Source organism: Thamnophis elegans, chromosome 3 (genome assembly GCF_009769535.1).
Source record: "Thamnophis elegans isolate rThaEle1 chromosome 3, rThaEle1.pri, whole genome shotgun sequence".
Classification (NCBI taxonomy): domain Eukaryota; kingdom Metazoa; phylum Chordata; class Lepidosauria; order Squamata; family Colubridae; genus Thamnophis; species Thamnophis elegans.
In genome coordinates, this window is record NC_045543.1 from 105406043 (window position 1) to 105421687 (window position 15645).

A 15645-nucleotide genomic window follows, 5' to 3' on the forward strand; every position below is an offset into this window, starting at 1 on the left:
CATCTGAATTCTTCCATGTACATGTTATATAAACATTTCAATTTATACAATATTGTATGTGTTACTATTTGCCTTGTCTTCTAGAATTGGGCCTAAAAAGCCAACAAAGAATTAGCAAATTATTACGCTATGATTAAACAGCTAGCAAAAATTTTACTTGAGCCATAATAGCTGGCGATATATTCACCAGAAAGAATGTATGTATGTGTGTGTGTGTGTGTGTGTGTGTATGTATGTATGTATGTGTGTGTGTATATATATACATATACATATACATATACATATACATATACATATACATATACATATACATATACATATACATATACATATACATATACATATACATATATATATATATATATTTAGTGTCACAACCCCTGGTAAGCCCCAATTATGGGAGGAAGCTAACTGCTTCCATCATCTGTCAATCGGCTCGTCACAAGAGTCCATCACGACAGAAACCCAATATTTTTACTGTTGCCTTTGTTATATTTGTGTTTTTTTAATTTGTGCTGATAAATAAATAAAGGGAGACTAGTATAGACTAGTATATCAGCTAGCAAACGTCTAAGTGGCATAATGGCTAAGACGTTTGCCTAAGATGCAATACAGCACAAGTTCGAATCCCAGTAAGGGTATGGCTAGCTGATGAGAGCACACACACACACAAACACACACACACACATATATATTTGTTTCGCTCTGACATTGAAAACTTAATTCTTCACTCCCAGTATTAAACCTTTCCTTCATAAAGCATGTTGACATTTTGGAAGCAGTTGTTTATGCAGTTGCACACAAAATGTGTTTCTTTGGGAAGCTGTGGAAATGTTTTCAAATATCTTGAGATTTCTTTAGATTAGTTTAAGACAGTCTGATTCTAAGTGTAATCCATTAGGATTTACTATATTCTTTTTAATAATTGATGTAGCTTCTTTAATATGCATGTTCTGGTTCATGAACTTTATCTTTATTTTACAGCAACTTTATGAGATTAGTAAATTCCCGTATAAAATGCTGAGATCATAAATGGTCAATTAATTTATAACTTTCAGCTTAGGCCTCATAGATTCATATTGATCAAGGCAACTGTTCTATAATCCCTTCACACTTAAAGGCTCCTTATAAGCTATCTTAGGTCAACGGAAAACTTCAAAGAATTTTAAAGTAGAGAGTGGACCTATAGAAAGGTACAAGAGCCAACATTGTACAGAACCAAAAGAGGAGCTGGCACCTGGATTTGGTGAAAGCTGGGAAGTATAGAAATCATTGAATAGACTGTGCATGGGTACCACTAGATCCAGAGATACTCTGAACAAATGGGGCTATTTGGTGGTTTCTCTCCTTTTTTGATTGTGGTGACATGCAGACAAGAACACATATGTATACCTGTCCTTTGTATCCTGATCAGTGCCCATTTGAAGACCTCATGGCCTTACAACAGAACACAATTAATGTTGTTAGTTTCTGTTTAACTTGTATGTATTTAATCTTGTTTTTTATGTTTTAAATTTTATGTCATATAGTATGCCTTATTTTAATTGAGATGCTTGTGACATGAATAAACAAATTCATTGGGGAACCCAGATTCAGGTAATAACCCATGTTATTAACTTAACAACTGCAATGATTCCCTTAACAACTGTGGCAGGAAAGATTGTGAAATGAGGCAAAATTCACATTATTGTCTTGCTTAGCAACTGAAATTTCTGATTCAGTTGTGGTTGCAAGTTGAGGGCTACCTATATGTATTTGCTTGAATACTGAGGTTGAATCTGTTTCACATATCCTTTTAAAAATCCCTCTTGATCAATACAATACACCCAATCTTGAGTCTGTTAAACACTCATGATGAAGAGATTGAGGTATTCTTATTAAATGACCAAAACTCAAGTTTTCAAAGGCAGTAGCAAAATTTTAATTTATATACTTAGCTTATAGAACTATTTGCTGTTATCAATGAAATGTTAATTTCTAGGGGTTCTTCCTTTTATATGTATGTACTATATATAGTTATTTATGCATGTACTAATGCTTTAGCTCTTTCATACATAATTAAATCTATACCCTCATGAATTTCATATATTAATCAGTTCTACTCCACCAGATAATACCATTTTTGTTCAGCTCCATTGCATTCTTCCCCTTTCTCTTCATTTCAGACACCCATAACAGAAATATTTGTTCATTATGAAGTCATTAATTACTTCATGTTCTTTACCCCATGTACTCATCTTTCAAGTTACAATGTTGTTGGCATTTCAGTTGTTATCAAATGGGTCTTTAAATATTCCGTCGGTCAATCAAAACTTTCACAAAATGCTTTTTCAGAAATGTGAGAATTAGAGATCATATTAGCAGGTTTAATGTACTCATGCCACATATAATATTCCCTATTCATAGTGAAGAAAATACTGAGCTGTTCTGGCACAATTTGGTCAGGTACAATGGAAACTTATTTTTACCCCAAGCATACTCACATTATTTTACACAAGCTGAGATTTAAAATCTAAATATTATTTTGCAAACCAATTTAGGAAATAGTCTTTAAAACACCTTTCCCTAATAGTTTACGAGAATAGCAAGGGAAGCACAAAAAATCCACAAAGCACTCAGTGGAGGAAGTAACAGTTGGTAGAAAATGGTAATGAGGAAAAAGTATAATCAGTGGGGAATAGCATTTAAAACATTACTAAGGCAATAGCAGTGAATAATCCCTGGGTGAAATGGAAGAATTTATCCACTATAGTTTTTAAGGAAAAGAAGGTCACTATATAATCTTTTCTTTGAGTGATCTGGATAAACAGTGGAGAGGAGGGAAAAGATTGATGAAAGCATTTAAGTCAGGAGTTCAGCAGGAGACATTGGAAAAATACATAGACTCATATTATATTGTAACATATATATATAGATTGGGAATGGGGGGGGGGAGAACAGAAAGGATAAGGACAAGAATTGGTAGTAGACAGAACTTCTAAATGTTTATGAAAGGTTATCTGAGGGACCGTCTTCTTGCCGGTCATATCGACCCACCAGAGAGGGAAGACAAAGAATGTTGTGGGTCTCATCCCCTAGGAAGATAAACTGGTGGGTCCCAGAGGAAGGTTCTTCTCTGTGGTGGCTCCCATTCTCTGGAACATCTTTCCCCCAGAAATTAGAATGCCCCCCCACTCTAACACTCTTCCAGGAGGCACTAAAGATCTGGTTCTGCCAGTGGGCCTGGGGAATGCAGAGTGGAATGGAGCCCATTAAATGACTCATGTGATGTGTTGTCGCTGGGATGGGGGAGGTTATTTATTATATGATTTATTATAAGATTCTTTCTTTTATTTCATTGTTTTTTATATGTTTTTAATATTCTTGTAAGCCAACTTGAGTTGCCATGTACAAATAGACAGCAGTACAAATTTCCAAAAAAGGGCATAACGGAAGGCATCAATTTTTCTTGGGTGCCTCATTTCAACATGACTATTGGCATCCTAAATTTATGGTTCACCTGGAGCTGGGATTCAGATTAACTCAAATGATGGACATTGTTATTCAATTCCTTTCTCTGATGTAGACTCAGTTGAACAGGAATTGTGCGGCTGTAAGATCAGAGGAGGAAATGGACTGGAAGGGAAGTTCTTTGAAAGTCCAGCAGTCTCTTTGGGTGTACGTACAAGTTCAGCTCAATGAAGAACATTAATAAGCCTTTGCACATTTCATAGTCTCAATAGCTGGGCTTATGTCCAATACGCTAAGGACCTTTGTTGCAAAGAGGTTTCTTTCTGGAAAAAGGAAAAACTTGTAAAGTGTTAGGCACTTAGATAACATAGATCTGGACTCTTAATTACACAGTTTCCCTTAAGTGGCTCCAGCTGTTGATGGAGATATGAGCTGGAAATGAGTTTTTTTTCCTTCTCTTTCTGGCTAGAAAAGGGGTTTTATACCTGGTGGGTGCAAATTATTCGGGGTGGGGGTGTACCTAAATTGTAATCTCAAAGAGAAGGTTGAAAAAAGTTTCTGACTGTCTTAGAATTATTCTATTCTTTGTTTTCAGGATGATCAGCACTGAGGAGATCTATAATGCAATGACCTTTTCACCAGAATGCCTGTATGCTAGTTGCATCTCCCTACAATTAAAGTGTTGTCTTTAGGCAGTTGTCATTAAACTCAACCTAAAAGGTCACACTCACAAATGGCAAGGGGAAGAAGGAAAGGAGATTTTTCATAAACATTGCCCTCTAATAACCCTGGATCTCCTTGAATACTTGATATCAGGATAATGAATTAAAACATCGATAAAATGCAAATTTGTTTTTGTTTTTTTACAAAACTGAATTTGGAGAAACTGTTTTCAGGAACAGTTTAGGGAAAATCAAAGGGTAATCAAAACTAATTCCTAACATTTACCAAACATAAGGGGTGAATATCTTTTTTCCCACTGCAAGAGAAAACTATGGGATGCAGCCAAACCTAAGAGTCAACTGATCCACAATAAAAGCATGTCCAGTTTGCAGGTATGAATCCACTCTATTTCTTCTCTTGGACAACTCCACATGAAATTAGGAGGGGTCACATTAAGCTTAAAAATTCAGCTTGAATGTGAACAAAATAAATTGTTCAACGTGAAGATCAGATAAAGAATGGAAAATTGGAAGAACATTGTTGCAATGCATAGCTGTGCCGGAACACGTATACAACAGCAGTAATGATTAACCATAGCATTAATTAGATTCAGTAAAACAAACTGTTTACCTCTATCAGTAAAACAAACTGTTTAAAACAAACTGTTTACCTCTAAGCATTAAGCAGATCAGTAATCACAGACTCTTAATTATAAGCGTTGATTAAATCTGGGGTTACAACTGATTAATTCTCAAACATTAATTAAGGATTAGAAGTTTGCATGCTGGTAAAAGATTTATTGACTATGGGCATTCTTTAGGTCTACATGGAAGTAAATGAGTTACCATATACCATAGACTTGTACAACCATGATTGGTCCACATAGACCATGTGAATCCACCCTTTCCTTGTGTATGCTCAATAAAAGAGGCCTCCGGATTCTATTCCGTGTCGGCCCATCCCGAGAGAGACCTGCCTCCGAGTCTACTTTCATCATTGGCCTCATGGGCGACCCGCGGAGAAATCGCAGAACACTAAGAGATCTTTGGGTCCAATCTCCCGCACAGTTCAGGAATCAGTTACTACACTAATCCTGCCATATGTCCATCAAGTTTCAGTTAAGAAACCTATAATGAAAGAGACATTGCCACCCATGGGGCATCCTGTTTCTTGTACAATGATGCCAACTTAAATATATTGCTTTGTAATATGAACCATTGTTTCTTACCCTATCTTCTGGAACAATTCTCAACATCTGTCAGCTTTGACTTCCACATGACAAGTCCTTCAAATACTTGAAAGCAACCACCATGTCAGAATTAAATCAAATGCTAATAGGTTAGGACATTTTTTTGTGGTTAAAACATCCAATATTTTTTTTAAAAATTCATAGCTCATACTGTGTTTCCCCAAAAATAAGACAGGGTTTTATTTTCTTTTGACCCCCAAAATAAGCGCTTGGCATTATTTTTGGGGAGATCTTATTATTTTTGAGGTGCAGGACGTGGCAAGCATGGGCAACTCATGTCTGCTGCTGTGTTGCAATATTTTTGAGGAGGGCTTATTTTCAGGGGAGGACTTATTTTAGCACATGCCCTCAAAAGCCTGGTTGGGTTTATTATCCAGGGAGGTCTTATTTTCAGGGAAAGATGTGTTTCCTCTTCCAGTTGAATAAATACTGAATATGCAGAGCCAATCCTGTCTTTATTTTCTTATGTATGGTTCAGCATTTTATTAAGATGTTATTTAATAACCTTCTGTTCCCCAATATCCTAAAATAATTGTATTAGGTTTCAAAGTAAAGCAAGTATTTCTTTTCTGCTGATTTTGAATGACATTAACCACCTCCATCACCCTACATCCAGCTCTGGTATCATCAGGAACCTTCCATGGTAAAAAAAAATATATCTTCCAACAATCCAGCTATTATTGGCAGGCAGTTAATAAGAAGTAGATCCAAATAATACAAATCTCCATAAGATATGGCCAAGGAATCTTATATTTATATACACCCTTAAATTATGATTAGCTTATGTTTAAATTCAATTAATCAAAACAATCCCTCCAAAATACAAAATAAAGTCCTTCAGTTAATTTACAGTCACTCTTGCATCACTTTAATTATCCTCTTCAATTATAATTAATTTGTGATAGTGTGCATGGATATGAAAAAATAAAATCTATGAAAAGAAATGTTGTTTTTTCTACTAAACATTTTAGCAGTCTAAAATGGCAAAAGGATCATTTCAAAACCCATACAAAACTCTGATCCAAAAACAAGCCAAGTTGACTTAGGAAGTCCAATTAAATTCCCAATTTCTACCCAACTCTTGATCCAAATTTAATCATTCCATTTCAGTTAATTTGTTGACCATAATTAGTTCCATAAATGCAATTCACTGCCAGTGGAATAACTACAGTTATTACTGTGGAGAAGGGAATATAGAAAGTTTGGAAGATAGTTGGAAGAAATGAGAGCTGGAGAGTGGGGGAAAATACTTAGAACAGCAAGAAAATTATGAACAAGAACAAGGTAGAAGTATCAAGCAGATCTGGGAATTAAAAATGAGGAAGGCTGAGCATGGATTGCATAGCACATATGATTAAAGGAAATGTAAGACAAGAGAATAGAAGGCAGGTTGGTTAAAATAATGCTCTTCTTCTAGCTTCATTTATACTTTTAGAAGTATATCTTTCTATGTAGCATGTGACATTTTCCCATTTATCTAACTTATATTCACATCTTAGAATTTAAAACAGCAGACGATAAAGCTTTACGTTTAGCAGCAGATTTCGATGGGCAAGGGAGGAAAGAAGAGAGACAAAGAGAGGAATTAAGAGTAGCTATCTATTCTCCTCTACGCAAGGACAACCCAAGATTTACTTAGGCATCAGAAGAAGGATACCATGTTAAAATTACATCATCTTTTAGGAAGGTAGTAAAAATGTAGTCTTCATTTTCATTAAGTTAATCTTTTCCTGATTTTTAAAATTGTTATCAGACTCATATTATTAAAAGGAAACTCAAGACTGCAGAAAGCAGTAACTTTATTCTATATTAGTCTTCATACTCAATAGGAAAAAATCAAGATGAAGGAAAAGAAAAGGAAGAGGAAATAAACAGCAATGTAAAAGAAACCCACAGCTCCTTATGAAACTGCCTTGTTCTGGATATGTGTCCATTCTATGATAAATTGTTCTAGCTCATTTACATTGACGCCATATTACTATGCTAAGATAGTTGGATTCTGCATTTATTTCTCCCACAGCACACTTGTCAATAAAGACTTCCATGTCTGAACTGAAAGATGTTGTCTCTGTCTCTAAGATAGGGGACAAATATTTTTCTCCAACCATTGATACCAGTGGAAGGCATTTTTCTTTAACTTCCAAGCTAGGATAGAGATTTTAGTAATATGCTGGGATGAAAATTAATCCTTTGCTTCACAGGCGTGTCCTTTTTATTTTTCATTTTTTTATTTATTTAGTTTCTCACTCATGTACAAGATAACAGAAATAACTAATTTCCCCTAAAATTGTACCAGTTTGGGAATTAAACTGATTGAAATCAGTTGTCAGGAATAAAAGCCACAGAACTTCTATATGAATATATCTTAGAGGGGAAAAATGTTGGTGATATTTAGGACTCTAGAAGAATTTTTCCAAGCAGAACTTCCAGATGTGTTCAACCAAAATTCCCATTCAGATTGAGCCAATTTATAGCATTTAAAAACTAGCACATATGGTAGATACCACATAGGGAAAGTTTGTCCTGGAAAACATATTTGGAATTTGGACCCAAGGCCTAGCTATTTGTTCACAAAATGATGTTCAGCTTTGGAATTAACTATGGATACATCTGAAGCACTTTCTAATATACCACTGAAGAATGGAAACATGCTGTATCCTGACGATGAAAATACCTAGATAAATGCTAGAACAAGGTAAATGCTAGAATAAGACTAAGAGCTATGAAGTATTACAATCTTCATAATTGCATTAGTGATTTCTTAAAGAAATCTCCTGAAAATTGGAAGAGAAATTGTTTCTGCAAATGTTCTTAGTAATCACAGCATTCAAAAAACATCTCAGCAACAGCATCTGCTTTTTAATCCCCAAAGGAAAATAAATCATAGGAGTGGCAAATGTTATAAAAATGCCCCTAGCATTGGGTACTTGGGTCTTTTAACAGCAGTCATTAATGCTAACAGTAGCTCTAAAACCACACAGATGTCTGTAAACAAATAATAATCTCTCTGTCTATAAACTGACAAGAATGATGCTAAATTATATTCATTTTTCAAACAGCTTGATCCCAACTCAACTGGGGAATTAATTATACATGAATCCGCAGTTCCAAGATCTTAGAAGCTAGAAACTAAATGATTTAATCGCAGCTTGCCCCCGGTGCCCTGTGTCTAATGGTAAAAAGGTAAATATTGTTTTGTAATAAAAAGATAAAAGATGCACTCAAGTTGTACTCAATTCTTGGTGGCTTGGTGATTTGGCAGCATTTGAAAAGTAGCTTGTTACAATCTTCTTTGTGATTTTTTAAAAATTTCCTATTCTAGCAAACATCCCTGGAATTTTCAGGTGTTTTCCCCATCCAAATCCTAACTCAGGTTTATTCTACTCAGATTCTAAATCAGATAATAGTAATAGCACTTAGACTTATATACTACCCCATAGCGCTTTAAAGCACTTTTTGACTATTTACAAATGTCAGCATATTGCCCCCAATAATCTGGATCCTCATTTTATCGACCTTGGAACCATGGAAGGCTGTCAGCCTTGAGCGATCAGGTTTGAACTCCGGGCAGAATTAGCATGAATACTGCATTCTAACTACTGTGTCACCATGGCTCCACATTATTTATGCCATTTGGATGATTTAACACAGTAATGAAAATTCACTAATTTAGAATTATACACCAGGAGACTTAATCCAAAATGCTCATACTTCATTCTAAGCAGATGCAGGGAGGCCAAATAACATGGCTCAGTAACAATGAAATCCTGCCCAACAGATGCCCCACTCTCTTTCAAAAGAGTTACTTTCCTGCCACAGCAAGATTGAAGAAAATAAACACTGGTTCTACTTCACCATCTGCAAAAAGTAACTATCTATTTCAGGAGTCTCTCCACACTCGGCAACTTTAAAACTTGTGGACTTTAATTCCCAGATTTCCTCAGTCATGTTTTAATGTTGGCTGGCTGAGGAATTCTAGGAGTTGAAGTCTACAAGATGCATATGGAAACTCAATACAAGCAACCCCTGAGTTAAGTACATCTGACTTAAGGACAACTGCCAGATGCAAATGGGCTGCCTGTCACTAAAAAGTGTGGACAGAATTTTCTTCCTCGAGCAAAGGAACTGCTGAGGTTGCATGTGTTTAATATACATCCTATTTTCAGTGGTTCCTAAAAGGATTGAACAGCTTCAACATTTGTTAGCTTGAGAAAAGGCAACACTGTCCGTCAGTTTTAGTAATAGGCTGTCCAATTGTAATTATAAATTCCAACTCAAAGATGCTTTTTACAAAAGGCAACTGGACTTTCTTGATTTTTTTACTTTGAAAACATTTTGCTTCTCATCCAAGAAGCTTCTTTAGTTCAAAAAAAGTCTTCAGAAACTCCAGTTACCTTTGGAAAAAGCACCTTTGAAACAACCATGACTTGGATAATTGAGAATTTCCATAGACATACAAATTCTGACTTACATACCGATTTAGGCTAAAGGCAAAATTAGGAACAGAATTTGTTCTTAACCCGGGAGGTAGGGGGTGGATGTCCATAAACACGTAATCTCTTAGTTAAAACTAATACTTAATTGCATTAATTGTATTCCTTAAGAGATATACTGGAACATCTATTGGAGGGAAAGACTGCATGAGTCTTTGCAGTCAAGGATAAATATTTTAGGCTTTCTGACCTTCTAAAATCAATACCAATATGTTCATAATGATTATAACAACCTTGCACCCATTTATTTATTCATTCATTTGCAGTTTGTTTTTTACTTAGCTCAGCTCATTTTCCCCTCTCAGGCATTCACCACCATGTATCTGAAACAGACGCGATTAATCCTTTCTATACCAGATATTTTCAAGGCTAAATTTTGTGGAAATTGTTTCTTATTGTCCCCAAATCCATATTTTTATTACATGTGTTCAAGATGTAAACTAATTATTTCTGCTAGAATAAAATACACTGTCAAAATAAAGATCACAAGGGGTGCTATTGTTGTTACAAATTTGAGTGGCTCCGATAGACCTTTGTCCAAAAAAAAAAAAATTAAAATAAAATTGAAGAAAAGTTTTCATATATTACTTAATATAGGAGCAAGTTCATAAAAATATTTATTGCAGTATAAATAGTATAATATAGTTTGGGAAAAGAAAGAATGGCAAGTGGTTTGGATATAATCTAAGAAGCTGATTCTACTAATGTGATGCATGCAATTTGGTCAAAATGGTAGCCATAATAGTGCAACACAGATAAAAACTGGAAGTTGCCATTTGACTTTTTCACCCCACCCCATAAATACTTCGTTGTGGATAAAGGAATTTCCTTGGTTACCAACACTTGTTCTAGAATATACAGGGAAAAAAAGGAAATATCTTTGAGCAGTTACTTAAATAGTCTATGGCAGCATTCTCAAGAAAATGTGTGAAGCCTCTTAACTGCCAAGATAAGAAAGCTATATGGTAAAGGAATTAGTGCAGTGTAGTTCTTAAATAATATTTCATTTTAACTATGTTTTTACATATTTCTTGCCTCAAAATGACGGAAATTATGCTCCCGATGTTTGGTGGCCCAAACTAGTTCTTCAGAGATCAAAACAAACAAAGAAGAAAGTTACAGGGTTGTATGTGATTCTGGAATCTGGTTACTCACAGGACATAATGTAATGCTTTACAAATAAGCTTCTTTGAGGCTGGGCCAAATATAACCCTTCTCACAGGTCATGGCTATGAGAAAATAGGAAACTTATGTTTTCAAATTTAAACTGATCAAGAAGCAGAATTAAATAAAGGTTTATTAATGCAAGTCAGAATTGCTACTTTTAAATTATTATAGTTTAGCTAATCATAATTCACAGTTAACAAAAAGTGAATATTTCCAATTTCTTCTACTTTCCTTTTGTTTTAGAATACTTATAACTTGTGATCAATGAAAGACAAGAATATGGTTCACTTACTTCTCAAGGTATTTAACCAACTCTGCAGTGTTCTCTGTTGACATTTTTATTTGAAGTATTATCTGTAAAAAATAAATCAATTTTTTCAGATTCATTAAACTAATCATTGTAGTCTATTAAGGTAGCAAATGTCACATTATTAAATGGCTTGCAGAAATTTTAAAATAGTCAGAAAAAGTACATTAATCACTTTTAGTTCTATTTATGTAGAACACAATCAATTTTGGCAAGTAAGGCGGTAACTAAAATTCATCTAATCGGGTCTGAGGCTACAAATAGAGACTATTCATGTTAACATACAGTAATAATTATACATAGTATAGAATTGGGAGTTGAAGTCCGGACATCTTCAAGTGGCCAAGGTTGAGAAACACTGGTCTAGAACTCTCAGCACCCTGACCCCTCTCAGCACCCAATTTGGGTCATATTCTTATGTTTTTCTCTCGCCTTTTTAATGTATATTTTGGGCAACTCATGGGGATGAACATACCTAATATTTCTGTCTCCTATTTCCCCTACAACAATTACCCTGTGAGGTGAGATGAGTTGAGACAGTGACAGGCTCAAAGTCACCCAGCTGGCTTTTATGCCTAAGGGAGGTCAAGAACTTAGAGTCTCCTGCTTTTTAGGTCAGCACTCTCATGCTATACAAAACTGGTTCTCTTACATCTCTTACTGATGTTTATCCCTTAATGGGACTTCTTTTAGTATCTTTATTTGCATTTTCAGTACTAGAAATGACTTGTTTGTGTTAAAAGAGGGGGAAATGAAGCTTTATTTGTTTGCGTGTTTCCATGGAATTTATGTTCTTAAATATTATTGCAGAGACAAACTCTTTCAAATGAGTGGCTAACCTACATTACAGGTTACTTTTGGCATAGTCACTTTGTCTCAGTCCTGGATTGGAAAATTGAAAAATATCTATTTACCATCCTGCACTGAACCACCATGTTAGATTATGGATGATAATCTTCAGTTACGAGGCCTTAATTCTGCAATGCATTGATTAAGATCATAAATAATACTAATTTATTATTTATATTTCTAATACCACTGATTCAAACAATTACAAAAAAAATTGAAAATATATTTTCAACAAGTTAGCCAAGTATACATACAGTCAAGTCTTCATTCAATATTTCATCAACAGTCCTCTGTGAGGGGCATGCTCAAAACAACTAAAAGGCAACTTGAAGTTTCCTAGGATAAAATAAAATAAATTGATGTGTTCAGTTATATAGACAATTTTGAGAAATATGATTAATATAATTTAACACAATGAATCCAAATGGAAAAGCAATTCAAACACAATTTAATGAATAGAATTTTATATTGTGATTTTCTAATACCTTTTCATCAACATTGAATAGCCTAATTCAATTATAATCTCTTCTATAGATTACTGTAGTATTTCAAGGCCTCTGAAGGCATCCCATATCGGTCATTCTATTAGAAAAAGGAAATGACATTATATTTTGATTTTAATATTTGGTTTTGTAGAAAGCTATAAATCAGTCACAATAATACTCTCAATCCCAGAAAAGCCTAAATCAAAGTTGGGGGGAAAGCCCTTTATATTTCAATTGAATCTGAATGTCCACTCTAGTATTCTTCTGGATTGCCAGGAAGCTGTTAAAATGTTATTTAAAAAATGAGCAATACCTGTTGGAGCACGTGTCAGAGGAAGTACCATACTTCATTCTGGTTGAAATGCAGAAAAGAAAAACTCTGTATGATTGGTTTTTCTCCCCATTTAGCCTGAAAGGCAGCAGATAGATTCCACAGCATCCAGCACTGTTACTAAACTCCTTTTGTTTATTTTATGTCTCTAGGCAACCAAGATGCCTATTTTCAGTCCCGGAAGTTAGCATGAAAGCTAAGCACTCCTACCAAAGTATGAGTGACTGTGTGTTTGCTTTTCATTCTGTGTTCTGCATTTTGCTTTTCTGAAGCTGGCACACTCTTCTTTAAGATAACACAGTTGCTTTAATCTCTGAGGCTAGATAGGATCCACCATCATTATATCACTCTAAATAATAGAGAAACGGTTTGGTATTCTAGGAAGGAAATTCCTATGGCATCCTACTAAGCCATACTGCCAGAAACATCTTCTCTCTCTCTCTCTCTCTCTCTCTCTCTTTCTCTCCCTCCCTCCCTCCCTCCTTCCCTCTCTCTCTCTCTCTCTCTCTCTCTCTTTAAATAATAGAAACCTACACAAGTGGTTAGTTCTGTATTAGCTGCCTACTTGAGTAAGAAATACAGTATATTGTCAAGGTTTGCAAGCATGGTATGAGCTAGCAAGGATGGTGCAAGTTTGTGAGCAGAATATAGAAGCCTCCTATAAACAAGTAATGGTGAAATTACACATTTGCGTATCTGGACAGGCTGGAAAAGAAGTTTTGCCACTGCTCCTAGTAGCCCACTTAGGAAGTTCTAGTCACTAGAGTAGCTGATTAGTCAGTATGCTGAGCATAAAACAGCTGCAGCTGTTGCAACAGGCTTAGATGCAATAAAAACAGGATTTCTGGTATGCAGAAATCTAGCACCATTAGAAATAATAATTAGAAATAGTACAAACAATGGCCAGGGGTAGATTATGAAATGCGAAGGGGAAAAAGGAAGTTCATCAAATTCTCATTACTTGTCTCTTTTTCAGTTGAATGCTTTGATTAGTAGCAGCAGCCAAATTTTAGCAGAGGTGGTATTCAGTGAGTTCTGAAATTTTGAGTAGTTCGGAGAACTGGCAAATATAAGGTGACCAGACGTCCCGCTTTTGGCGGGACACACCCGCTTTCCAATGCATTTTCCCGCGTCCCGCCCGCCTTTTTAAAAGGCACGCTTTTTTTGGCGCTCGCAGCTCCCGCCCATCAGCTGCTAGCTTGCTGGGCTGGCTCATCGTTCTGTTCTCTATCCTACCAGATGAGCCAGCCCAGCAAGCTAGCAGCTGATGGGCGGGAGCTGCGAGCGCCAAAAAAAGCGTGCTTTTAGCCTTTTACCTACTACCTACAAATTTAAGCCAGCCCAGCCTGCCGCTCACTGATTGGATTGGCCTGGACTCCAGCCAATCAGTGAGCTGGCTGGGATGGGAAATTTTCAGCACGCTTGCGCGAGTCTCCATTTCCTTTCGACAAAAGACGAAAGAGGTTGCAGCTGCGCTGACTGGTGAGTAATCTAATTCTAATCGAATTTTCCACTCGCCGCGGCAGGAGGAGAGGGTGGGGGCAGCTGCAGCCGCCCGCGGCAGAGAACTTCCACGCGGTTCAGGGGCTCCCGCCGCCCGGCAGAAACCCCTGAACCGCGTGGAAGTTGTCTGCGGGCGGCTGCCCCCTCCTCCTCCCTGTCCTCCTGCGGCCGCGAGGAGTAGTCCGTTCGTGCAGAAATTGCCCGCCCCGGCTGAGTGAATTGGGATCGCCTGCGGCTGTGAGGAGTCCTCGCGGCCACAGGCGATCCCAATTGAATTCACTCAGCCGGGGCGGGCAATTTCTGCACGAACGGACTATTCCTCGTGGCCGCAGGCGATCCCAATTCACTCAACCGGGGCGGGCAATTCGTGCAGAAATTGCCCACCCTGGCTGAGTGAATTGGGATCGCCTGCGGCCGCGAGGAATACTCCATTCGTGCAGGAGTCCTCGCGGCCGCAGGCGATCCCAATTGAATTCACTCTGTGCGGGCGGCTCGGCTGCCCCCTCCTCCTCCCTCTCCTGCGGCCGCGAGGAGTAATCCGTTCGTGCAGGACTCCTCGCGGCCGCAGGCGATCCCAATTGAATTCACTCTGTGCCGGCGGCTCGGCTGCCCCCTCCTCCTCCCTCTCCTCCTGCGGCCGCGAGGAGTAGTCCGTTCGTGCAGAAATTGCCTGCCCCGGCTGAGTGAATTGGGATCGCCTGCGGCCGCGAGGAGTTCATTTGTGCAAGGGTCCTCGCGGCCGCAGGCGATCCCAATTGAATTCACTCTGTGCGGGCGGTAGCCGCTGCGCCCACGAGGAGCTGCCTCTTCGTGAATGGGATCGCCGCCTCCGAGAGCATGGGCGCAGCGGCTGCCGCCCACACAGAACATCCTCTCGCTTCCGGGGGTCCCGCCGCCCGGAAAGTTATGGAAAGTTATCTGCGGGCGGCATCCGTTCGTGATTGGGATCGATCGCCGGGGCAGCCTCTCGCTTCCGGAACTTCCTCTCACTTCCGGGGGTCCCGCCGCCCGGCAGAAGCCCCTGAACCGCCGCGGAATCCGTTCGTGAATCAAAATGGATCTGCGCGGCAGGAGGAGAGGTTGGGGTGCTGCCAGCCGCCCGCAGACAATTTCCTCTCGCTTTCGGGGGTCCCGCCGCCTGGCAGAAG